This window comes from Engystomops pustulosus, chromosome 2, assembly GCF_040894005.1.
Source record: "Engystomops pustulosus chromosome 2, aEngPut4.maternal, whole genome shotgun sequence".
Taxonomy (NCBI): Eukaryota; Metazoa; Chordata; class Amphibia; order Anura; family Leptodactylidae; genus Engystomops; species Engystomops pustulosus.
The window spans coordinates 203203508-203229766 of NC_092412.1; the positions used below are offsets into that span (position 1 = coordinate 203203508).

The following is a 26259-nucleotide window of genomic DNA, read 5'->3' on the forward strand; positions in this document are numbered from 1 at the left end:
CAACATCAGTCACCGACTGCTTCACCCCAAGTGTAAAAGAAGAAGTTATTCCTCCCCGCTGCGATTAGGCTGTTCAACCTACAAAGCGCAAATGGAAGTAACCTGTGCTCACCACCCAACCAATCCCTGCAGGTCCTATCCACAAACTGATATCGAACTGACAATCATTGCTTATCTTCTTCTTTTTGTCTTTTTGTCACTTTATTTCTTTTTGTTAATTGAATCCTAATATTATTGTTCTGTTATTGTGAGTACTGTACTCTCTGTACTCTCTCTGCTGTTGTTACATTGGAAATATCCCCACTGTAGGACTAATAAAGGATTATCTTATGTAATTAGTCACTTTGGTTGTCTCTACCAATCTCTTCTACATTTCTGTTACTGTCGTGGGTTTTTTAGTCATAACTTTGTCACCAAGGTTTTTCCATATCAAGAATATGGGCTGACCACTTCATTGTTTCAATGTTTTCCCTTTCAAGAAACTGCTTTACCTAGTCTACTGTGTGACAGGGACACTGTCCTCCTTGAAACTTGCTAGTTGATTGATTGAGTGATTAATGTAAGGAAAGGTTCTTTGTGTTCACACTTGAATTTACACTACCATGTAGCTGTATGAGAGGTCAAACTCCTGCTACAGAAAACATTCCCCAAACCATGACACTTCCTCCAGCACTTTCAATGATATCTTTACACACTGGTTTAGTCTTTCCGCAGTTGATCGATGAACAAAATGGGACAGAATATTTCTAGTTGCCCATGGCAACCAATTATAGCTCAGCTGTCATTTTACCAATGCTCATATATTTTAAAGGGGAACTGTGATTGGTTGCCATGGGCATCTAGAAATATTCGGTCTTTCAGGAAGCTTGATATATTTGCCCCAATGTTTCCCATAAGATCCAAGATATTGCTAGCAATTGCATATTGCTAAGCAATTGCTTATTGCTAGCTTTTGCGATTATTTTCCCCAATCCGCCACCTTCACGCCAGTGGGCATGAATGGGCGTGAAGGGGGGGCGCGGCCGGCCGAGCAGGGGGCGCGGCCGGACGGGAATGGGCCGGCGCGGGGCGTTACTGTCCCCGCGCCTGCGCACTCGCTGCTGCCGGCGACTTTTCATACGTGAAAAGTAGCAGGCTGCGTTTTTTTCTACGCCTGGCCCTGCCTGGCGTAGGATAAACGCTACGCTGCTGGCAGCCCAATACATCAAGAGGCAGAAGCCTCTTGATGTATCCGGTTGCGAATTTGCAGCGGCGGGGCTATCATACACTGGCGCACGAGCACCAGCGTATGATAAATATCCCCCATAGAGTTTCACTCCCAACCTTCCCAACCCATTCAATATGTGTACATATCAAATCAGAGATGATAGAGATGTTAATACAAGAAAAGCTTGCAAACGCTAAGCAATAGAAAAGACATTTACTATAGCTTTCAAAAATAAGAAGAAAATACTACCAATAGTCACACCCAATACATTCCTTATTCAAATTGTAATTAATCAATAAAATAAGAGTGAGACACAGATGCTTCATCGAAAAGTCATGAAAATATTTTGTTCATATGTATATTTAGATATAATACCTGTTAATCTCTGCTAGATAAGAAACGGAATATACAAGTAATGTCCTGAGTGGTTAGCGTTAGCTGTAGCAAATTTTAGCGGTTTAGCGGTTTCCCTAGATAGAGAGTTTCATGAAAATCCCCTGGAGTACAAGTTATGATAATACATGCTATACATATATTTTATAGCATGTACACAATGAGACATTATGTCATGTCAGTACAGGCTATAGATTACTACAACTCATGAAATGTGTAATTTATAAAGCCGGCAGGCAGCAAAGAGATGGAAGCTTAGGACTCAAACAAATTGTCCACAACCTTCAGCTGCCCATTGGCAGATATACATTACCATTACAGCAATTATCTTTTCACCTGGATCCTGGGAAATAAACTACTATTATATGACTATAAATTATAATTACTCTTCATAGCACTGTTACATGTAATGTTTCCATTTAATGATCTCCTTCCTTACTATTTATACAAGACATTTATGCAGATAGCTAATTACCGTCACAGTTTGTATTACTTGAAATTGTTCACTGCCTTTGCAAAATACAGACTTTTAAGGAGGCAAAGAATTGAGTGTATGTTAAATGTATGAGTGAACAGGGGGCATGTTAAATTGCGTGTTCTAGAGTAATTTTTTGATAAAGTTATGTTTTAATAAATGACTGGGCAGATTTGTTACTATAATATACATAGTGGGGGAGATTCATTATGCCTTTCCACCAGTTTCCTGGCAAAGAAGGCACATGAATCTGCCACTTCCTGTCATTTGTTCTGTTTGGGCGTGTCAGTGAGAAGGCAGGGAGAGGGGCAAGTTCCATAGTGATTATGGTGGTAGTGATCCACATCTAAAAGTATTTCTTCCCCATCTTTATTTGCATATTGTTTTCCTAAAAATTCCTGGATATTCCCAAACAACATTTTTTTTCTCCAGATGCCCAATTCTCTCACCTTGTTGCTCTGTTCTTATCAGCATTTTTCGCGTTTTCCTATATACTACATTTACCGGCACATAAGATAACAACTTTGCCAGTGAAAATACTGTATCTGGGATATACTTGCCATGTAAAAAAAAACCTTTTCCAACCACATATGGGAAAAAAAAACTAAACATCAGATTTTATTTCAATTTGTTAACTTTAATGAATTAAAATCTTGTGTACAAGAAAAAAATCTTCATTTCACCATCTTCTGGCACTAATTACTTCATTATATCGGTGTACGGAACTGTGTGACATGTAATTTTTTTTTTGCGAGATGAGATGACTTTTTCATTCTTAGCATTTTGAGGAATGTACAGACTTTTGATCACTTTTTATTTATCGGTAATATTTATATGTTGCGACATGGTAAAAAAAAGTGGAGTTTCAGACATTTGGGTGATATTTTATGTTACAGTGTAAAATGCCATATTTTGATAGATTGGACATTTTTGGATGCGAAATTTCCCAACATGTTTATGATTTTTACTGTTTATTTATTTTTATTTCAGTTTTAGGGAAAGGGAAGGGATGCTAATTTTTAGGGTTTTAAAATTTATTTTTTACTTTTTTTTTATTTGTTTTTTTGCTCTTATTCAGACTCCCAAAGGTAGTTTAACCGTAGGTTGTTTGATTGATCCTACCATATACTGGCATACTTATATGGGGATTTTACTTCCTCGGGGAAGAACCAAGGCTGTAATGGCAACAGTTCGACACTTCCCAATGACATCACGGGGAGCAACGATATAAGCCAAGATGGCGGCACACCGCCTGCTTTTTACAGCCAGCTTTGCCAGCTGAGATAAAATCATTAACACCCGCGATGGGTGCTAGCAACACCTTGTGGGTGTTACAGGTGGGTGTTTGCTGCAGGGGTCACCTTATTAAATCTTGCTTTAATAAGGTACCCCCCTAACCATCTAATGCCCTAACACCGCCTGGCTTATAATAAGACCCCTACCTTCTTAAAAGATAAACCGGTGTTTAAAAGATTGTCTTATACGTCAGAAAATACGGTAGATAAATCGCCTATCCTTCCTCTGTTGGGTATGTTCCCTGGTCCTATGCACAGTTCAATTCATTTCTAACTCTTTAATGGCAGATGCTCATTATGGTGATATGGGGAGCCGCCCGAGGCCCTAAACACCTGTGGGGTAACAGGCATCTAATTTGCTCAAGTCAGTCACAGAATCTACCTGCCTTAGAAGCTACAGGCAGAACTTTCTTTACACAGTGCAGCTCGACAGTGGGGCACGACTTACAGAAGTCTCCTCCTGCACATCGGAGGTTGTGATTATCTCATTCCTGCTTCCTGATGCTGTCCGTCTGGTAGGAGGGGAAATCCAAGCAGTAAATCAGTCAGGAGCAGGAAACTATTTGTACAGTTTTTCTAAACCATTTACTGCAGCAGCTGCTTATGAGGTGAACTCCTATACCACCACCTTACTTTTCTCACAAGGGACACCTCCAACATGGAAGGATAGTTTTTGTGTAGGGTATGTGTAAACTGTATGTGCATGATGTGTATGTCTGTGTATGTATAGGTTATTATATTCATATGTGTGTATATATGTATATAGATAGCACATGTCTGTTCTTGTGATGCAGTTGGGCACTATGTGAGGGATTTGTGAAGATTTGTAGAGTTGTACAAGGCTTGAAAAAGCTAAGTGAACGGAGACGAATATGGTGTGAGCTGTGCTATGACTTAGCCTGCACAATTTCATGTTGCAGGTTATTGTGCAATTTTATGGCAGGCGAAGCATGGCATACAATTGATCTGGTTGCCCCAGACTTGATAAATCCCCCCCCTTCATCCTTACCTCTACAGCAACCTAAAAGAATGAATGTAGTTTTTTCATTTTGAGATAACATTTTGGGGCTGTATTTGTATGTGTTGCAAAGTGGTGATTCATACATTTGGGCGCTATTTTCCATGCTGAGGTTTATGCCAGGAATTACTGATCCTGCTATGACAGCCATGGTTCCCTATGTTAGGGTCTGGCTGTGATAGCAACAGGCCAGCACCTTCTGGTGATGGGGGGGGGGGGGGGGTTGCTGGCTGGATCAATGATGGCAGCAAGCATATGGCACCATCACATGAGTCTCACCATTTTCTGGTGGCACTTTAGGCGGTTGTCCAACTCCTTTCGGTGTCCGCCGCCGCAACCTCTCTGGTCCGCACACCTGTCTCTATTCCCAGGACTGTATCATGCGCTGAGATATAGGGACAGATGGAAGTGGTCGTCCACCTTGGCAGGATGGAAACTAAACTCAGTGGAGCTGTTTATAGGGACACAGTCCAGCAAGAAGGCAGCTATGGAGCGATGGAGGAGGGGAGTACAGCTTTCTTTTTTTTAAACTTACCTCCCCAGCCCACCTGAACGACTTTCAAAACAGTCGAACAACCCCTTTAAGAAATTAACACCTGCAATAGGTGCTTGCATTGATCACGGGTGTCAACCATGGGTGTTAGCTGCATAATGATGTGTATGCAGTAGGCTCAGCCTCTGCTTTCAGTCATGTGGCGTAAACTTATAAATGTACAAGGATTACATCTGAACAGTCTGATTTTGTTTAGCAGTATTGCTCAGATATTTTCATTACTTAGAGTTTACTGACCAATCAGTAGATTTGATTGCAAATCAGTGGATCTTTGTTAGGAACTTTAGTGATCTGTTGGCATTTTATGGTTTACCCTTGAATGATGTAATTTGAATACAATAAAGGACCAATGTTTGAAGCAATTTCAAATTCAACTATTGTGTCCCTCTAGAGATTATATATATATATATATATATATGATAATTTGCCCTTCTCCTGATTAAGGACCATTGGCCATGAATTAACGGCAAGAAGTCTTGTTGTAGCGCTTTAAGTCCAATTAAACTGTTAGCAAAATTGGACAGTATATGCGAATAGTAAACTTTATAATTAATCAGGCTTTTTTGTGTAATGACTAAACTCTTAATAGATTTTAGCATATATCCTTATTTTTCTGCTGTGTACATATCACGGGCGCTCCCGGGCTCACCCATGCCCATCGGCGTGCCCCGGCACCCCACACTTCATATTCATCCATCCTCGTTCCTGTGTCCAGTCTTGTGGCCGTGCATTCGTGTCTCCATCTCCGTCTCTATAGCATAGGCGCCAGCTTCAGAAGATTTAAAGGGACAGTGCACCGTTAATTGGCTCTGGCCATTACCCAGAAACCTTTATTTTCCAGCCTCTCCCTGCACACCCTGCCAGATCTCCGTGTCTAGTGCTGTTGAAAAAGCTTTTTCCCTGATGCCCTGCATTCTTAATGTGATTTCCAATTGTGACCTTGGTTTTGTATTTAACCTTGATCCTGTTCTGCCTGCCCTGAACGGTTGCTATGCCCCCGACTGATTCTGTGCTGCCCGTCCTGACCTGCTGCCTGTCCCTGACTACGATCCTGCTTAATGTCTGTGTAGCTCGCCTCGGCTGCCACTGCAGACAAAGTCGCACCTGTGGAAAAACCTGGTGGTACCATGCCACAGCAAGTCTAACCCGCTTTGCCGCAGGCTCTGGTGAAAACTGAATGCCACTTTAATTCTGGTCCCAGGTATCAGCTTACTTTATCGTCCGTGGTGGATCCATTACCCCAGGATCCTCACAGTACAGACTTAAGAAGCCTCACTAAAGGAGAAGAAAGGATCAAAACATAAGATCCTTCATAAAATATTTCGCAAAGTTTACTATTGTCACCTGCATTATTCATTTTTTAAATGAAAAATTGCTTTAAGAGATAAGAAGAGCGTTCCCTGTGATGCACCCCTCCCCCAATAATGCCCACATGGCAGAATAGTATAGAAGAATAGTCTCCTCTGCAGAAATGAGTTACTACATTTTAATTACAAGATTTTTACCCTAAAAATTAACCCTACTGAAAAATAAATCTCTTATCACAAGAAAAACCAAGCCATCATATGCCCATGTCAGACGAAAAAATAAAAAGTTTATTATAGGAAAATGAAAAAAAAAGTCCTGTGTCATTTTAAACAATAAAACGCCCCTCTTTTTGAAACAGTTGATTGAGTGCCATCAATCTTTTCCAATTTCCCCAGCGGGCGATTAACTGAATTTTATATACCAGACCATCTAGGTCCATCAAGGACCTGGAATCCACATGTAGCCTCCGTCATTGGTTAAATACTTAGGCCCCTTCTCCACTGGCGTTTTTCACGCGCGAGTTCTGCGCGTGCATTTGACGCTCAGAACTCGCATTGCACTCTGTCCCATTGTATTCAATGGGTCTTTCTCCATTTGCGTGGTTTTCAACGCGCGTGCTTGCGTTCGTTTGCACGCGCGTCAAAATCGCAGCATGCTCTATTTTTGCGAGTCACGCGCAATTTTCACGCCCCATTCAAGTCTATGGAGATGCATCAAGAACGCATTGCACTCGCAATCATTGCAAGTGCAATGCGTTTTAAACGTAAGGGTTGCTAGGTGACCAGAATAACAGTATTTCCCCTGCTCGCGAACGTTCATTTAATTTAAAAAACACAATGAAGAACAGTGAAGAATAGAATAAAACCAGTGAACACAGTGAAAGAACAATATATATGTGTGTAAAGAACACATTGCAGATGTTTCCATACATCTGCAATGTCTTCTTCACACATATATATTGTTCTTCACATGCTATTTTGTTCGCACCGCTCCGCGCGTATCTCCCGACAAGTAAGCAGATGTGCCGAACATCTGTAATCTATTCTGCACTGTGTTCTGCACTGTGTTTTTCTCTTAAATGATCCTGTGGTCACTGTTTTCACTGTGTTCACTGGTTTTATTCTATTCTTCAATGTTCTTCACATCTGCTAACTTGTCGGGAGATAATATACGCGCGCGGAACAGTGAAGAATAGATCGCAGATGTTTGCAACTTATCAGAAGACATTATTTTTCAATTAAATAAAACATTTTATTCCCGAACCTTGGTCCCTTTGAAAAAGTCCCATTGACTTAAAAAAACGCGCGTGAAAAACGCACCGAAAACGCAAAAAAACGCGAACAAAAATGAAACAAAAACGCAGCAAAAACGTCAGTTTTTCACGCATTGCACCCTGACGTGAAACGCAACGCTAGTGTGCAAGAGGCCTTATACTAGTGTTGTGACAGATGAGCAATATCTCAAGTCATCTTTGGTACCCGTAGTCCAAAATACTACACTACATGTGGCCGTCTCATTCTTTATCCCTTCTTTGCACCAGAAGGGTTCCTGGGGATGTTACCAGAGCCCCTCTGTGCCTAAATTTCATAGGCCTATACGTGGTGTACTGTGTGCTGAAACATCCTCTGTTGCAGTGAGATTACAACAGGCAAAGGGAGGGGAGAAGTGCTGGGAGAGTAGAAGTGAGGGGGAGACAGTCTGTGTAGATGCAGCACATAGGAGCCAAGCAGGCTCATTAGCATAACTCTAAAAGTTGATGTTAAAAATCAATAGAAGATTACTACAGTCACAGTACCTAGATCTACAAGAAAGTGTCATGTTTGATTTTGATTGTAGATTTCCTTTAAGGCATTAAGCTGTTTCATAAAATAAAGCCAGTTGCTAAGTTACTTTAAAAAAATAAATTAGGAAATATTTTATACGTGATTATAAGGTAAGAGTGTTGAAGTGTGTTTTGTTATTGAGCTTCTCATGAACACAGAGAAAATATTGGGCCACATTTATCACTTTTGTGCGCCTAAGTGTAGTAGTTGCGCCTAAATTCGGGCGCACTGTTTTGCCAGAATTATCACAAGCTACAACCATCTGTGATAAGTATATTTTCTGCCTCTTATTATTCACTTTACTTTAACACAGTTTAGGCGCAGTTTAGGCGCAATGTTAGATTCAGGCACTTACATGTCATCCTGCTACAAGCTCCTCTCTGCTTCTCCCACAGCCCAGAATGAAAATAACACTCACAGCAGCACCCAGGTGTGTGACACCCAGCACCCAGTGACCTCCTAGGCAGTGGCTTCTCCTGGAGGGGATCCCCCAGTGCAGGTCTCCTGCTGCACCCCTGTAATTCTGCACAATATCCCCCTCAGACACTGTGCAGAATTACATGGGGGACACTTGTTTGTAGTATCTGCAAGCTTCTGCAAACTTGTGCAAACTTCTCTTGCTCTTGCTGTGAGCTCAGCGTTTTGCAGAATATTTTGTAAATAGAAGGTGGTGAACTGTAAATAGAGTCTGCAGCTCCTGTCTGTAATGTATCTAATGTATCTATTATATGTTCTAGTGTCTGCAGTGTATCTAATTGTATCTATTATATGTTCCAGTGTCTGGCTGAGCTCTGCTGCTAGAAATGAGCTCTTCTGCAAAGGGGCTCAGTGCTTTCCTCTCAGATAACGCCACCTTCGGGCTGGAGTGTTTTTGCGCCCGTTTTTGCGCCTAAATGCAAAAGTCGCACGTGATGAATATCATTAGGCGCAGCAAAACATCTGGAATTGAACGATAGATGAGGGAAAGGTGGTTATTTTAGCTGCGCGGCTAATTTGACGTTTAATCGCAAAAATGGCGCAAAAACGGTGCGCCTAAACGAAAAGGCGCAAAAACAACAGAAAAAACAAGTGATAAATGTGGCCCAAAATATAATAAAGAATCATCTCACTAGTCCGCATCACTTGTTATATTATAGTTATACAAGAAGTTACCTCAGTAACAAGTGCTGTTACGTGGGAAACCATGTACGTACTATGAAAAAGAATCCAAGCAAATAAATTAGCAGGGACAAATAGTAATGCAAAGCAACAATACTGCTTAACTATGATCACTGCTCAAGAAGACACACTAGAATGCTTGACATATAATTAGTGGATCAAACAACTTTGCTCCTCCACTGCCATCAGATACATTCGAGTGGGTTTTCTGAGACTTCAAGGGTCAAAGAAAATTAACGAGTAGAAACACTTTGTTAAAATGAGAACAACTTAAACACACTCATCCATTATGCTCTCAAGAGGCTTTGAAGCCAAAAGTTGCCCTGAAAATAAAGTGCCAATTCTGAAAAAGCCTAAAAATAAACAGAGGGCAAGGATAAAAGAAAGCAAAATTTACTGAAGACAATTATTTATTTGCTTTATTTATAAACATAAAAGGTGACTCGAAACACAAAGTTCTGTACAGCTCAAAATATTTATCTAAAGTAGTTATCCTGTATAGGGATTTTTTTAAATTTGTGCCCTAGAGTTATTAAAATTACAAACACCCTAACGGTCCTTCTATTTGGTGCTCAGGTCCAGGGCAGCTTCTCTTGTCACCACCTGCCTCTGTTAGTATACAATGGCTTAGCTTTGATATCATGGCGACATTAAGCACCCACTATAAGCTTCAGCGGTTGTGTGCTGTCAATGGGGCAGATTTATTTATCCGGTGCGGTCGCGATCCAGCGGCACGTTCTCTGTGGAGGATTCGGGTCTTCTGGCAGTTCACTAAGGTAGTGCGCCCGATGTCCACTAGGTGTCGCTGCTGCGCTGAAGTCCGTCGGAGATTACGATCCTACCCCGGGTGCAGGTAAGTTCGTGTCAAGTGACACTTTTTTTTTTTTAAATGCGGCAGTTTTTCTGAATCCGTCGGGTTTTCTTACGGCCACGCCGCCCGATTTTCATCGCGTGCATGCCTGCACCGATGCGGCACAATCCGATCGCATGCACCAAAAACTTGCGGCAATTCAGGGAAAATCAGCGCAGAACTGTAAAATTCGGGTAACCCCTTGGAAAAATGTGATTCGGGCCCTTAGTAAATGACCCCCAATGCGTTGTCATCACTGAGCCACTGAATGCACCATGAAAGTGTTGGACGGCCGCAGGTCCATTTGTAAAGGATCTGGCATAGCTTGTGAATGCCATTTAAAGTATGAAACAAGGCTTGAGGTTAATGAAGAATCAGAAAGTAAGAAGTAAAGGAAGTTGAAGTTATCTTGATCAGTATAATGTTATAGTGAAAAGTGGACATTACTCTTCCATGTTACTACTTTGTCATCACTAATGGCAGTAAGCTGGGTAGAATTTTTGCCTAAACACACATCTCTTGTTGTGAATTAATGGTGGTCTTTATTATGTGTATTGACTAAATTGACCCTTCTGAATGTACAGACACATCTCACTGACAAGGGAATGATAACCACTCTACATGGAAACTTTCTTCAGAACTACTCAACCTTAACTACCAAGTGAAAGCAACAGTCCACCAAATTACATTATTCATACATTTCTAGGAGGAACACCAGAGTTACATACTAATATGGACTTAAAATGCTATGGAATTGTGTTATTTATGGAGAGTAGCCAATGACAACTAGCATAAGTTACATATTGATCATCCTTGCCATCTGTTGTGGATAGGGTAGTAAGAAGCTACTTATTTGACCGGCACATCATTTATTTATCAATCTATTTTTTTTCCTATTGCTATCTTTATCTAATGATGTAATTTAATTTTTTTTGTAATTTTAATATCATTATCATTTTTACACCCACTGTCTAGTTCTACTCTTAAAAGCCACACATTAATACATCTCCCCCTCATTGACTCTGGGAGGTGTTCTCTTGCATGTGTGTGTCATAACTATTATTTGTGGCTACTGCCATGTTATACAGATTACACATTTTACGACAAATGCACAACATTTTTAAATTGTAGGGTTATAACTTTGGTGAAGGTTTCTCAGACCCTTTCAGAAAGAAAGTAGGGTTAGGTTGTGTAAACCAGTGTAAACATTATCCCTAATAAGTAAGAAAGTGGTTCCTGAAGATCTCCAGTGGAAGCCAGTGAAGTCCCCAGGTTGCAGAGAAGTCCGTGATCTACAGTGATGCTTTTTAGAACTGCTCTGGATGATCCTGGAAGGACTTGTTAGAGAGACTAGAGATATCTTCAAGAAAGGGGACAATAAAGTGACTAGGCCTGCATGTCCAAGAGGGGGATTTGTTATTTTCTAAGGAAAATTTAACTGAAAAGTATTCAGCTTTCCTGTTGACTGCTGAACGCCTTGCCTTTTCTATTGTATTACTACACCAGGTGGTATACACATCATACTGCCACGTGTGGCCTGTAAATAACCACCTTCTCAATTGCTGGCTGCCTGGCCTATGAAACTCATGGTGGGAAGCCCAGGTGTCATTGTGAAGAGACAGTTATTTCATTACTGAGACGTGCCTCTCTTGTCCCTGCAGATATCTATCTCCCATCTCCTAAGCTGTAATGACAACAATGTGATTCACAGGTGAGGATCATTCTCTTTTCCATGGCAACTTCTCCTGACAACTACAGGGTCTTCTGCTGAGAAATACTTGGATCCTCATTTTTGGCAATAAAATGCACTTTGTTGAAAGACAGCAGTATAGTGCATGTAGATCCATTAAGAGTATCCTTATATTAGCCGGTATCAGGACTGATGTATGTACCATTGCTGAACACAAAGCCCAAAGATATGCCTACAGAATGTTGTGGGCTGAATCCTCCATCACACAACTGTAGATCACACTTCCTCTATGCTGATCATATCATAATGCAAATTAATGATGCATTTTTTTTTCTTTCTAGATAATTGTTCAGCTAGGTAATCTATATATGTACTTTGCTATAAAGTCAGCCTTGCAATATCTGTGTTCAAACATGATGGTAACTGTCAGTGTTTCTTTATCATCCAAATTGTGTAACTGTTATTAATGAGGTCATCACTTTATGGTTCAGATATTTGTAGCAATTGTGAAAGTGTTGTTAATAGATCTTAAAGAGATTGCTAAAATTAATTTCATAATAAAGTAATGTGAGGATCATGCAAGAGTGATAAATCTTCAGAAACAACAGCGTATTTATTCATAAGATCAGTAGGTAAAACAAAGTGTTTCGACGCTGAACAAGTGCCTTCATCGGGTTTCAAATCACATAAAAAGATAAAGGCACTTGTTTAGTGTTGAAACGCATTGTTTTACCTACTGATCTTATGAATAAATACGTTGAAGTTACTGAAGATGTGCTTCCTCTGTGGATTTATCGCCCTTGCATGATCCTCACTATCCTCTACCCTACATGCTTCTCCCAAGGATGTCTATCCTGTGGTATTCGTCCACTGCATGCTGCTCTTCAGTGAATAAGTATATTACATGCTCAAAACTAAAGATTTTAACAAGGTGAGTGCTTTACCTTGTATAATTATTTGTGTAAGTGCCACCCTACACTTGAGTTTTGTGCGCTTGTCTGTTCTCCATCCATTATCTGTTTTATAAAATAATGGTACACACAGCAGTGACAAAAGTGCAGAGGGAGACCATGAGAAATTGCCCAGTTTGCTCCCTTCCTGTTTGCTAGAAAGTCAAGAAAATTGCTTAGCTGATCTGATACTACCCTTATGAGTTAGAGAGAGAACAGGTACGTTAATACACTTTGCAGTGATTGTAGGTATCTGCTCCTGTCACAGAATGTACTTGTAGGGACAAGTGTGTAAGGCAAAAGTCTCTTTGGGAAGAGTCTGTGGACCCTCTGGATCACTGCGGGAGATCATGACGGCACTAGCCGCAACCCAGGACCAGAGTCTAAGTGGCTCTGGTCTTCGCCAGAGCCCACCGCAAAGCGGGCTGGTCTTGCTGCAATGGTGTGCCACCGGGTTGTTTCATGGGTGCGACTAGGCCCACTGTGGCAGCCAAGGTAGGAAGCAGGACACAGTAGTGTAGGGACGCTGGAGACACCAGAGGAGCGTAGGAATGCTGGAGAAACCTCTGGACTGGAATCCTGGAAGGTACAGCAGGAGGTACGGAGGTAGACAGAAGATACAGGAGCGTATGGGAACGCTGGAGACAGGAACAAAGGAGTGTATGGGAATGCTGGAGTGTATGGGAACGCTGGATGGCTTTCTCTTCCACAGGAACAACTTAGGGAAGCCTGGCATGGAAACCATAGAAGATCCTAGGAGAAGATCTGACGGGGACAGAAGGGAGGTGCCACATTATAAGGGCCGAGCCGGATTAGTCAGCACCAATCGTGAGGATGCTGGCCCTTAAAGGCAGGATGAGCCAGCTCGCGCTCCCTAGCAGCTGGAGCATGCGGCCTTGTCGCGGAAGCTGGCGTGTGGCCTAGAAGGGACCAAGGCAGCATCAGGAGCCAGGAGAGGCGAGTCCGGGCTGAGGGATGGGGACATCGCACCACATAGGAGGGCGTGGTTGTAACCCCGATCCGTACCGAGGATACCGGGTACGGCCGTGACAGCTCCATTGAACACAAGGAAATGTAGGCACCCATCCTATGAATTATAATGTTAGATTGAACTGGATGAGTCTTTGTCTGTGCAAGGAAGCTGTGCCTGTACTAGAGAAGACAATCACCTTATTGTCTGAGTAATTTGGAAAACTAAAGCCCCTTCCACACATGCGTTTTTCATGCGCGTTTTCTCCGCTTGCTTTTGGTGCAGAACTTACATTGCACTCTGACCCATTGTAACCAATGGGTCTTTTCAGACATGCATTTTTTTTCACGCACACGCGCGTGGTTATTCTAACGCGCGTTTAAATCTCGACATGCTCTACTTTTGCAAGTCACGCATGTGAAAAACACACCATACAAGTCTATGGAGATGCATCAAAAACGCATTGCACTCTGAGACACTTGCAAGTGCAATGCAAGTAAATGCGTTTTTCACGCATCAATTGCCACAGAAAAGATAGAGCTCAGTCCTGAGTCCATTTTCTGCGCGTGAAAAACGCATTGAAATTGAATTGAAAACGCACGTGAAAAACTGAGACACTGAACAAACTCTCACTGAAAATTGGTTGAACTCTGATGCAAAACGTCAGTTTTTCACTGACCAAACCCTGATCGCACCCTGATCAAACTCTGACCTGATCTGCAACGCAAGTTTGGAAGGGGCGTTACTGAGGTGTTCCAGATCAAGACTAGTATCCTTACAACACTTCTCTCTATCCCTCCTTGTAATTAATATTCAACTAGATAGCTTATCATGCTTTGTTACCCATACACATTTTCCTCATGGAGTTTCTGTTATGATAGCAAAAAATTTGATGTCATATGTTCACACATTTTCACACACTGCAAAGTGGCTGATCTAGATTAAGAATCTGCGCTTCTACATAGACTTATTTTACAAATCCTCCAAAGCAATGTTCCCCCCTCAAAATAGCCATTCTAAGAAGGCATACATGACTCCGGTGCTGGCTGACAGGTAGAGGAGAGTTCAAATCTTGAGTGTTTTTTATTAGCTGCTTCTCAGTAATAATGCAACTACAAAGTCTTCATGAGACTGGAGTTTACTGACAGTTATTGGTTAACCTTCTTGTGTATATTCTCCCTTATTTCAACTCTAGTTGCATATTTTGTGTTACTAGTTCTAATCTTGTATAAAATGTGATTGGACTTTGTTTTTTTTCTGCTGTGTGTTTTTTCTGACGCACTCTCCTGGTTTTGGTGTAGTGACCACAGTTTTGTCCTACTTCTACCCTCTCCTTCACATTATTCAGTGTAGGGAACTTTGACAAGTTGGAACTTTCATTTAGTGTATAGTGAATAGGCAGAGACAGTGAAGTGAATTAGTGTTAGGACTCTACTTCACTTAAAGGGGTTCTCCCAAAGTTGAACATAGCGGCTTTCTTCCAAAAACAGTGCCACACCTGATCATGGTTTGTGCAGGTATTGCAGCTCAGCTGTATAGAAATGAAAGGCGTTTTTTTGCAATACAACACACTACCCATGGTCAGGTGAGGCGCTGTTTTTGGAAGAAAACAGCCATGTTTTTCAACCTTGGGAGACTCCCTTAACCTCCATCCAATCAAACTAAAGGAATGTTCCATATCAAACTGCAAGCAACAATGAACTATTACTAAATCTCGAGTCACACTAACAAGTTGCCCACTCAGTTGCTGTCTATAAAGGTCTGGTGCCAATTAATCTGAATCTGCAACTGTAAGTAAATCCTTTGGCTACAAACCAACTAACAACATGTTTAATGGCTCTTAATTACATAACTACACCATAAACTATTACTTCATTAGGGCACACAAATGTGCTTGTTCAATGAAACATGGACTGTGTGGTCCTTCTATAGTATTAGAACAAAGTGTCTACCTACCTCAATGACCCTTTTGCTGGTATTATCCGGTCACTAGTCGCCTCTATTTTCGCAGTTTTTGTTAAAAAGGTTTTGATTTAATAAACTGATTTCCTACCTCTGACAACCCCTTTAAGTGCTCACCACTGCATACTAGGAACACCCCTAACACCAGGCATTTTGGATAAAATTCTGCCAGCAGTCAGAATTTGTTCCTTTTAATAGGTTGCTAATAACCCTACATTTGGCCTTTTGTCTAACAAACCAACTTTAAAAAGTGAGTTTATAAACCATGTAGACCCCACCCCTTGACAAGTGTCATTGTAATTAGATAATCATAATGTTACTAATTTTATGTAAACATTTATGTCTAGCCTATTAATTTTAATAGAATGATTGTGCATGTGGCCACTCCTTCCACAGGTCAGCGCCATGTTGTTACTATACATAAATTAGGATGTGTTCAGTATAAACAACTAGAAGAAAAGCTGGATAGCTAAAGTCAATTAGTAGTGACTTCATCATGTCTACAGTGCAAATTATTATAACTACCAGGGTAGGCAGCAATGCAGCCACCATAGGACCAAGAGGCCAAGCAGACCCATGGAGACAAATGGAGGAGATGTGCACAAATGTTACTGAGCTCGACTAAGATTTACTACTGCTGAGGTCTCAAAATAAACACCAGGACACTACATGTGCACTTTCGTGTACAGCTTTAAAATGTATGTTTATTTTTAAAGGAAATATTAAAGTTTTTTTTTAGGTGCATCTATTCCTGCAGTGATTGTTTGATTAATATTTGGAAACATTACTATTATGTCCTGCTGACGGACTTATAGTCAGACTCTTGGATTTAAGTTTTATTACAGAAATGTTTGTATCATGTGTGCATAACTTAACTCTTCACTGCAGTTTATTTTAAAATTATTACTATTACTCCAAAATTCTGTTATATGATATGAAGCACGCTATTCCTGTGATACATTATTGAACAGATTTGAAAAGCCATGCCTTTGTGATAGCACTACCTACTTTATTCCTATACTGTGACATTACTGTGCGTACTTACTATCTATGTACTGTGATATGTGTGTGCATTATTCCTTTCTTATATCAGTGTCAATAAAAAAACCTGTGAAATCAGTGTGTGCATTATTTTTCTACTATGACATCACTGAAGAAGTGTCCCACCTTGTCCCAGAACTGTGACATAGCTGTGTTTATTATCAAAGTATCGTGACATCTCTATGTGCATTATCCCATTACTATGTTTGTGTGAGTTGCTACCTAGGCACTGTGACATCACTGTGTGCAATATTCCTGTATTTTACATGTATCTTTATAATCCCTAAACCAGTGATGGCAAACCTTTTAAACACTGAGTGCCCAAAATTACAACCAAAACCCACATGTTTTTCGCAAAGTGCCAATGCGACAATTTAAGCAGTAACTTATTACTCCCTGTTCTTTCATAGGTTTAAATTGTATAGGCACCTGAGGACACCAATACAGTAGAAAGAAGGAGAACAAGTTAGGATTATCATTGTAGCTTCATTCAAGGGTTCCGGGCTGCCTGGGACTGCAAGAGGCCTTGAGAAACCCTGGGGTGATGGCCACCTCTGTCACCCGTGCCATAGGTTCGCCACCACTGCCCTATACTGTGACATCACTGTGTGTATTGTCCCTGTCCTGTGAAATCACTTTGTTTATAATTCCTGAACTATATCATTAGTGTATAAAATCCCTGTACCATTATATCATTGTGTTTATCTTTGTATTGTGACATAACCCTCTTTATTATTTCTATACGGATACATCATTGTTAGTGAGTAGTATCAGTCGTAGTGAGGGCCCAATTCTAAGTTTTGCTCTGATTCCCCCCCCCCCCCAAAGTTTATAGCTACAGTGTAGCCTAGGTCCAAAAAGTCACTGGGGTATACTAACAATACCCATGTGATACTTATATACCATGTGAGTATTCAGCTCTTGAAACAGAAGACATAACCACTACATATCAGGAGTGACTTCACCAACTTTTCACATGTGACCACTAAGGCCATTATTTGACCTCAGAGGTCACCGGAGCACCAATACTTCCTACCTGTCCAGAAAAGTTAGTAGTGGGCACAGGGGTACACAAGAAATAGGTGAGCTTGAACTGTACCACGATTCACTAAGATTGTGCGCACAAAATTCTGCATGTGTCGCTTCCCCGCTAACGTCTGACAGAATTCACCATCATTTTAGTGGTGCATGTAAGTGCTTGGGCTTGCAACACAATTTGAAAGTTAAATCACGCGCTCAGTCTGAATCAGTCGGACCGTCCGACAGCACATCCCCTAATTTATGTCGCATGGAAGCCAGTGCAGTGCACCAAAGATCCTATGCGCCACAATTGCAGGGCACACACTTCTTAAATACCTGTGCAAGCCATTTGAGCCCCAAAAAAGGTGTGACCCTTAGTACAGGAGCCCCAATGTAACCTTAGCATGTGATCAAGGCTGAAGCCTTTGGAAAAAAGTACAAAAGGCAACAAAAACCGTGACACAATGCATCGTGTGAACATGGCCTAAAGCAGCTATAGGGATTTCTCAATAGCTTTGGTAACCTTTTTAAAGTCATTGATTAAAACCAATTTACTTTGGGGTCTCTACTTGCCTTGAACCTTTTATCGTTTATTAAAACTAATAGCTTATATTAGATAGTTTAAAATAAAAGTTATTACCAAAACATGTATTGCCTTCCCTGAAAATACATATTACGTGCACAAGCACTTAAATGTTGTGAGATATATATGGAATTCATTCAACATAACCACATACTGATAATGCGACGACTCACAGAGTGTACTGTATATTCTCCCTTCACCTAGGTTTCTATACAATTACAGCTCATATATCCTTCTGCATATACACACCACTTACCAGTCATTTGTGACAGTCAATTAGTTTTTATGAGGACATGAACCGATGCACAGGACAATAGAAAATTACACAGCACAAATATATCCTTTCAAATAACGTGATACAAATATCATGTTACTGCAATTCCTATTGAAAGGAAGCCCAGATCACAACAATAGGAACTGCAGAGTTTGACAGCAAGTCTTTTACTTTCACACACACCCTTCTCTTAGATCACATTACACTTACCAGCGATCACTGATCCCAGGCCAGTTACCAAAGAGATAGCTCCACAATCACTCCCAGACTGCTGCAGTTATTCTCAGGCTCTCATTTAGCTCCTGGAACAAGTTTGCTTTATTTTCCGCTGCTATTGATTCATTGCAGAATAGAGAAGAAAGTGCTGAAAATCTGAGGCTCAAACAACACACAGCAAATCGCTTCCTGCCTCATAGTGCTAATAGTTTAACAGCTGTGATTGGTGGAGGCTCGCAGGAAAAGCAAGACGGCCACTAAAAGTTACAGCACACTCCGACACTTATCTCATGGCTCCTGGTGTTATTTGTATCTGGAAATACTGCACTTTGCCTTGTTTTCTACGAGCGCAAAGAAATCCAGGCAGAGCGTTTTTGTGTTTGCTGTAAAACTTAGCAATATTCTTAAATATCTTATGAGGCTCTGTGTTTGCCATGTTATTTGTTGTGTTTAGATCTGTAGGTTCCTTCACCATTTATTGCTTTTTTATTGTTGCTAGGCAGTGCATTTATTGTGTTCTAGGATTTTTTTCTTCAGCCATTTTCAACCAAGATTGATACCTTTATTTCTATTATAATTAGGGAATGTATTATTTATCATCTCTGTGAGTTATTCTGGCTTTTAATGCATCCAAGATAACAAAACAGTCACTTTTTTTTACATATCTGTGTCAGGGTTGTATCTTTATGTGCCTGGGATTGTGTTGTGTAATATTATTGGAAATATTATTACCCTGTATCATGTTACTATCCTACATGCCCTGCCCATTTTTGTGCTTCGTGCACCAGCTCTTGATGTTCCCCCAACCTACAGGTCATGATGGATATACTTAGAGGCTCAAGGCTCTGCATGGTGTAGAATTGTACTATAACCTGCATCAGGAACTGGCACCGGCTATAGTTTATTCTCTGTTACGTCCATGCTCCTCTTTGCCCACTCTTTACCTCCCAGTAGAACCTGTTAAAACACTTGTATGCATTTAATATCTAATATGATTCAATGGATATAGACAGCCACCTGTCCAATTTTCTTCCACTTTCTTCAACTTATTAATTGAGCGTGATCTATTAGTCTAAGGGTTCATTCAGATGGCCACTATGGGGGCTGTGATCTGGTTGCATGATTTGTGAGCAGATCACGGCCCCATAGACCTGTCGGCTGCTTGTCCTATAATTTGGCAAATTAGCACAACGGCCACTCGTCTGCCAACAGGATCTGGTACAGGCAAGCACACTTGGGAATGAGGCCTAAGTGTTTTTCCAAATCCAAAGGAAAGGAAAGAATAATGTTACTGGTCTTGTCAAGAAAATGAACTGTGTGATAAAAGAACCCCATACTTATAGTCATACACAGGGAAACAAAATCATTGTAGAGGCAAGGAACATGTCACCCAACAATGCAACCTAAACAGCAGCAAGTATGTTATGGTAGAATTATTAAACATGTCACCCTAGAGTGCAGCCTAATCAGCAGCCAGTATGTCATGGTAGAGGTATGGAACACGTCACCCTAAATTGCAATGAAATCAGCAGCCAGTATGTTATGGTAAGGACTGTGCAATGTATCCTTTCTGCACACAACATTTTATAGAACAGAAGGAGCTGTATATGTGTCCTATCTGAAGGCAGCATGTTATAGAGCAGGGAGAGAAGTGAGTGTTAGTTCTTTTTTATCCGCACCAAGCTATGAATAAAAAAAAATCTCCTGAACAACCCCTGTAAATTATTTTTGCTTTTAAAAGGGAGCTGTAGAAATAGTGCAATACAAGCTATTCACAATGCAATGGCAGCTAAAGGACCTATCCTTCTTGGTCCTTTCCATTGCTATATGAGTATATGTGTAGAAAATTGAGGTCTGTATAGAGATACAAAGGCAAACCCAAAATCATTTATCCTGACTTGTCTGTATGAATGGAGTAAACTAAAATTGTGTCTACCTGCACATGACTGTCCCAAGGACCAATGTTCACAGACTGTGTGTCATCAGCAGGATCAGGTCTGGAGTCTGCAGCAACGTCTTTGGCTAGACGCAGAACAAGACCAGGTCTCTGGGTGGTTTATTACCAATTCTGCTTTCTCTGATCCTCACAGAAAGGAACAGAGCCGGCTGTATAGATCCAGCGGTCACGTGACAGCTGGGTCTAAAGGAGTTATCCAGAGCTGCTCGGTCTGATTGGACCCAGTACAGCTCTGATCAACATCGTTTCCCTCGAAATAGGGTCTCTTATAGAAGCCCCAGTTACAGGGGAACACTTGTAAAAGTAAACAAAACCTATAAAACAAAAACTGTGAAAATGTCTCCCTGAGGTCTTGTATGACCTTAAGGAGGACATACAAAGTAAAAACAGATGCACACACAAATATTAATAAATATTCATAAAAATAAATTGACATTTCCCAATGCCCTGGTCATTAAAGCCTGTTAAATTTCTAGCTTTATTGGAACATACGGAAAAGCAATGAAACGCTGATGTATGAAGGTCTGATCGATGGACCTAGCTTCCAACGGTCCGGCGTATTCATGAGGGGGGCGGTCTGAGGAGGCGGTGACTGCAGCATCGAGCCTGACAGTCACCACCGGCATCTGGTGTAGGAATGGCGGCCACCCGAGAGAAGCTGGAGAGAGAGGAATGCCTAGACAGCCCCCTCATGAATAAGCTGGACCGCTGGAAGCTAGGTTAGTCGATTGGCTCGCTACATACCTCGGCGTTTCACAGATTTTTGGTATGTTCCGAACAAGAGTGAAGAAATCATTTTTGAAGCTGAGTATATTTAATGGTAAGCTTTCGAGAATACTAGTTCTCTTCATCAGACATGATGTTATGCATGAAACAGAAAATTAACAGCATTTTAAACACACTAGGCAGTGATCATGAAAGGATACTAAAAAAACGTATTTATGACAAAGCTAGAAATTTAACAATGCTATAACTGGGTATGGAGCTGCTTCCTTTAGTATCCAATTTAAATTGGTTATTTGTTTTCTAATTACTATTGTTTGAAATGTGAAATGTTATTTTAGCTAATAAGAAGATGAGATAAGTAATGTTAGCTTTGGACAATATGCACTTTTTTGAAGGATAAAAACATGCCAAGTATACTGTACAGAGAAACTCTGCAATAAAAATGTGAACATGTGGATTTTGACCTCAGTATCTGATCTTTACTGCCTAGACAACAGCCATGTGACTTTCATGTCAAAGCCATTGCAAATATTATATACAGTAAAAGCCGAGCTTTTCAGCAGAAAAAAATGTGCTGAAAAACCCTAAATTGGCTTATACTCGAGTCTATGAAAAAATAAAACCTTTATACTCACCTTTCCGACAGCCCCCGCAGGTTCTCTTCTGTCTTATGTCTCCAGTTCCCTCTCCATCTTTGGTTCCCCACGGGGTCTCTTCACACACACCATGACATCACCCGCTTGCTGACATCATAGTGTGTGCACTGCCATCGGCACAAACTATGATGTCAGAGTTTTGAGTACAGAGGGTTTTTTTTAGGCTGAGCAGGGGGCTGCTGGCTACATACAAGGGGGCAGGCACTGGCTATATACATGGGGCAGGCACTTGCTATATACAAGGTGGCTGCTGGCTATATACAAGGGGAAGGCACTGGCTATATACAAGGGGGCTGCTGGCTATATATTAGGGGGCTACTGGCTATATACTAGATTGTAGGTGCTGACTATATACTAGGGGGCAGGGGCTGGCTATATACTGGGGGGGCTGCTGGCTATATACTGGGTGGCATGTGCTTGATAGTCTGGATAGGCTGTGACCAATACATTTCTTGTCCTCTGCTTATACTCAGGTCGGCTTATATATATGGTAGTTTGGTATATATGTATGGTCGGTATTTATGGTGGTTTGTTCCATTTTACCATGGTTAATGGGGTTCATTAAAGAACCCCTTCATAACATTGAGGACTTCACTGATGTAATGATATGATGGTTTATGCTATAATTTATCCTACGATATCAGAAAGTCTTTGGTTTGTACACAAAAGTGTCTTATTCATTGCTATTCATCCCAACAGCATAGAGCCATAGAGCAATATTATCAATCATGAGTTGACCTTATAGCAATCACTGCTGTTTGTCTCCCGCTTGAAAATGAAATGTTGCTTTGCACGCTGCTACTGAAAATGCCACAGGTTGTTCATGTAAATCTCTCTCTGTTAGGATGTCTGCTTGTTGTGCATCTTACTTCTATCCATGTAATGCTACCAGTAGACAGGACCCAAAGACTACAAATTGTTCTTATTAATATTCCATTACTCTTTATTGTCACCAAAACCATCACTAGATTGAGTTGCTGCCACTGCAGACATTTCTCAGCTTCCTGAAGAGATATATTTTTTTGGAACTGATTTGTTGGAATGCAGAATTGTATGTAAAAATAATTTTGGAATGCTTTAACCCCTTGATGCTGAGGATTTTTTTCACCTTAATTATGAACCATTTCTTTTCATATTTTTATTGCCCTCTTCCTAAGCCCAAAATGTTTTCTTTTTTATGTTACTGTCACTGCATGAGGGATTGTTTGCAGGACCTGTGTGTTATTCAATGGTCCAATATTTGTGGCACAGACAGCTTATTAAATAACTTTAAAATAACCCTTTTCGTGCCTTGCAAATAAGATTTTACATATATTCCACAACTACGAAGATACAAAATATGTTTATGGTTTTTGATGTTTTTTGAATTTGGACAATAATGATTTTGTGTTCATAGTTTATACCATAATATTTTAATTTTTTCGGTCAATGTATCTATATTGGGGCTTTTTTTTAGCTGGATGAATTTTGAATTTATAATTCTTTTGTATGTATTGAAATTATTGATTATCTTTACTTTTTTTTAGAGGTGGAAGAAAAGGTTATATTTTTGTTTTTTTGTTTTTGTAAGCAAGCAGAGGCTGGTGAGTTTAAAATGTGTATTATTTTCACAGTCCCCAACCCAGCCATACACAGCATATTTAAAAAATGTATTCACTGATAACCCCTTTAAACAGACAAGACTGACCACAACTGCTGGAGCATGGTTTATGTGCCCACATGATAACTGAATGTAACTCTCTATCTCAATGTGGCAACTCACTGCCACCTCAGACATATAGTTGCATCCATACGCATCAAGAGGTGGACATACTGTAAAGTTATTTTGTTTTCCAAAAATTAATAGCTCTAGGTATGTCGAACAACTTTGCTGAATATAGGTAACAAAGATGAATGGCAGTTTCTTTTCTATACCCATCAGTACTTAGTACTGCAGTAGCTGCTTCCTCTGCCTGTGCTGACAAGCCCTGTAAATCCGTGGTTTATCTGTCAGACTCCTGGGAGGGGAGGGGCTGCCGCTCCTTGCTCACAGAGCAGGAGGTCATGTGACAGTGCTCTCTCTCTGTGTATGTAACAGAGCTTGATGTGTTAAAAACTGTGGATACAGATGTCTCCTACACAGAATAGTGAGGTACAACATCCCCACTGTTTCCTATTAGTCCCTCCATCCCAGTCTGTGATTTTAAAGAACTTTGTCTGTCTCTGTGCTTCTCACTGCTCCCTTCCCCCCTGTGATCGGCAGTATCAGTATCAGCTCTGTACAGATAACCTATTAACCCTTTCTGCTCACATGATTTCTACTACTTATCCCATGCTCCTCCATGTGATGGAAGCTGCCAGGTTGTCACCATATACATCCTGTATGTGCACTGTGCAGTGTTCAGTGGATTTACTTGTGGGAAACTAAATGGATTTAATGCTAAAATACTTTGAGAGAGAACACAAGGTATCTTGGGATGTGTGGGCAGCTAGAATTGGCCTCAGCTTCAGGGCATAGACAGGCAGACATTAGTCTATTCCAACTTCACTTGTGGCGAGAAAGATTTTTGTCACTTTGACACCTTCAGAACAGAGAATGCCATAACTTTGAAAAGAAAAGTGTGTGAGCACAATACGGGCATCATTGTGTTTTATCCCAGTGTGTCAAGCTTAGTGGAGACAAGCACCGGGATCAAGATGAAGGGGAGCGCAGGTGAGCATCCTTTGATGTTTTTTTTTTTTTAACTGGTTGATTTCCTTTAAGAGCAAGGTAACAACAGGTAGTTTCTTATTCCAGAAAGTCACCTCAAGTACATTCACATTTTCTCATATCAAGATGAAATATCTCAATGGAGCAAACTCCCACAACACCCACTACAGTCTCAAAAATGCTAATTGTTTGATCCAAAAATAGGAAGTAAAAATTCTCAAGAATAGTGTACACCATCATCCATTTTTCACCTCTAACTTTTGTCTCAACTCACACTAGATGACTCCTACAGTTTGCAAACAAAGTCCAGTTTTTTATGAGTGGAATAGTATCTGCACAATTTTGGTAATGTATCTTGGAAAGTAAAAATTAAAGTTAATTAGAATAAGTAAGTTATAAAATTAACTTATCAGAGTTTACTTTCCAATTAAACTTCTTGTCCAACTCTATACCCAAAGAGTTTCTCAACCCCATCCACACTAGTATCATCTATAAATATTGTTGTGGGGCCAATTTGTTCAATTCTATCTGATTTTATTGTGTGTGTCCATGAATTCATTGAGAAACATATATTTTTCTTATAGATTTTGTAAATCTCAAAGGATGTTAAACCTTTGCATGCTCCATTAGATATCATATTACAAATGTTATCCCATCTATCAGCATTGTTTAATACGCCTGTAATACAGCACCATATGGAGGCACAGAGTGCCTATGGCTCATATTGTGGAGCCGCATGGACCTAATTTTCTGCCATACAGCCTCGTGATACCTTAGGGAAACTTCTCTAAACATAATATCCCTTTCAAGGCATTTTAATCCATTCTAGACCAAACCATCTGGCTTGTTTCCAGAAAGATTTATAAATCACTCTAATATATTCCTCGCAGATACGACTGTGATTGTAAAGAAAAAAATCCCGATTTTATGAGGGAGACATAACTAATGTTTGTAAGCAGATAAAACTGAAATAAACAAGTCAATAAAGCGTGAAGCAGACCAGAGATGTGGCAGTTGGTTATTTCTATTTACACAGATTTGTTGAACAAATATTAAATGCATGTGGAGAAAACATTATGGGGGAAAAAAGTTAATCAATTACAAAGACAGCGCCTAATTCCACGATAATATGGACTATGCAATTAAAGTTGTGTTTTTCCACAATATTTATGGAACTACTGCTGTGACAAATCTTGTTTTCATACTTTGTCACTGGTTTCTTAGAATTTACGTTTCATAACTGAAGCATTTTTTTCTTTTAAAATCAAAGCGAACGTGAAGAAATAACGTATTTTAATTCCATAATTACAGAATGATGGCGCTATTAGAGTAGTTTATGTTTATGCATGTGGTTTGCAGACAGGAAGCATAAGGTGAGAATTGCGCTCTTCTAAAAGTGACAGGTTAGCTTGAAGCACGTACTAATTATGACATATGTACAGCAG

The 26259-nt window shown here is 40.4% G+C and overlaps 2 protein-coding genes across 4 annotated transcripts in view; one reads left to right on the top strand and one right to left on the bottom strand.

Moving 5' to 3' along the window:
* STS (steroid sulfatase) overlaps nt 1–19048 on the bottom strand; it is a 137073-nt gene extending 118025 nt beyond the window's left edge. For all 3 annotated transcript variants that reach the window (XM_072137852.1, XM_072137853.1, XM_072137850.1), the window contains exon 1: nt 18781–19048. The gene's annotated coding sequence lies outside the window, so the exon portion shown is untranslated. The remainder of the gene's footprint in view (nt 1–18780) is intronic.
* Nucleotides 15382–26259, top strand: part of PUDP (pseudouridine 5'-phosphatase) — a 232092-nt gene continuing 221214 nt past the window's right edge. Inside the window, exon 1 of the mRNA XM_072137857.1 lies at nt 15382–15480. The gene's annotated coding sequence lies outside the window, so the exon portion shown is untranslated. The remainder of the gene's footprint in view (nt 15481–26259) is intronic.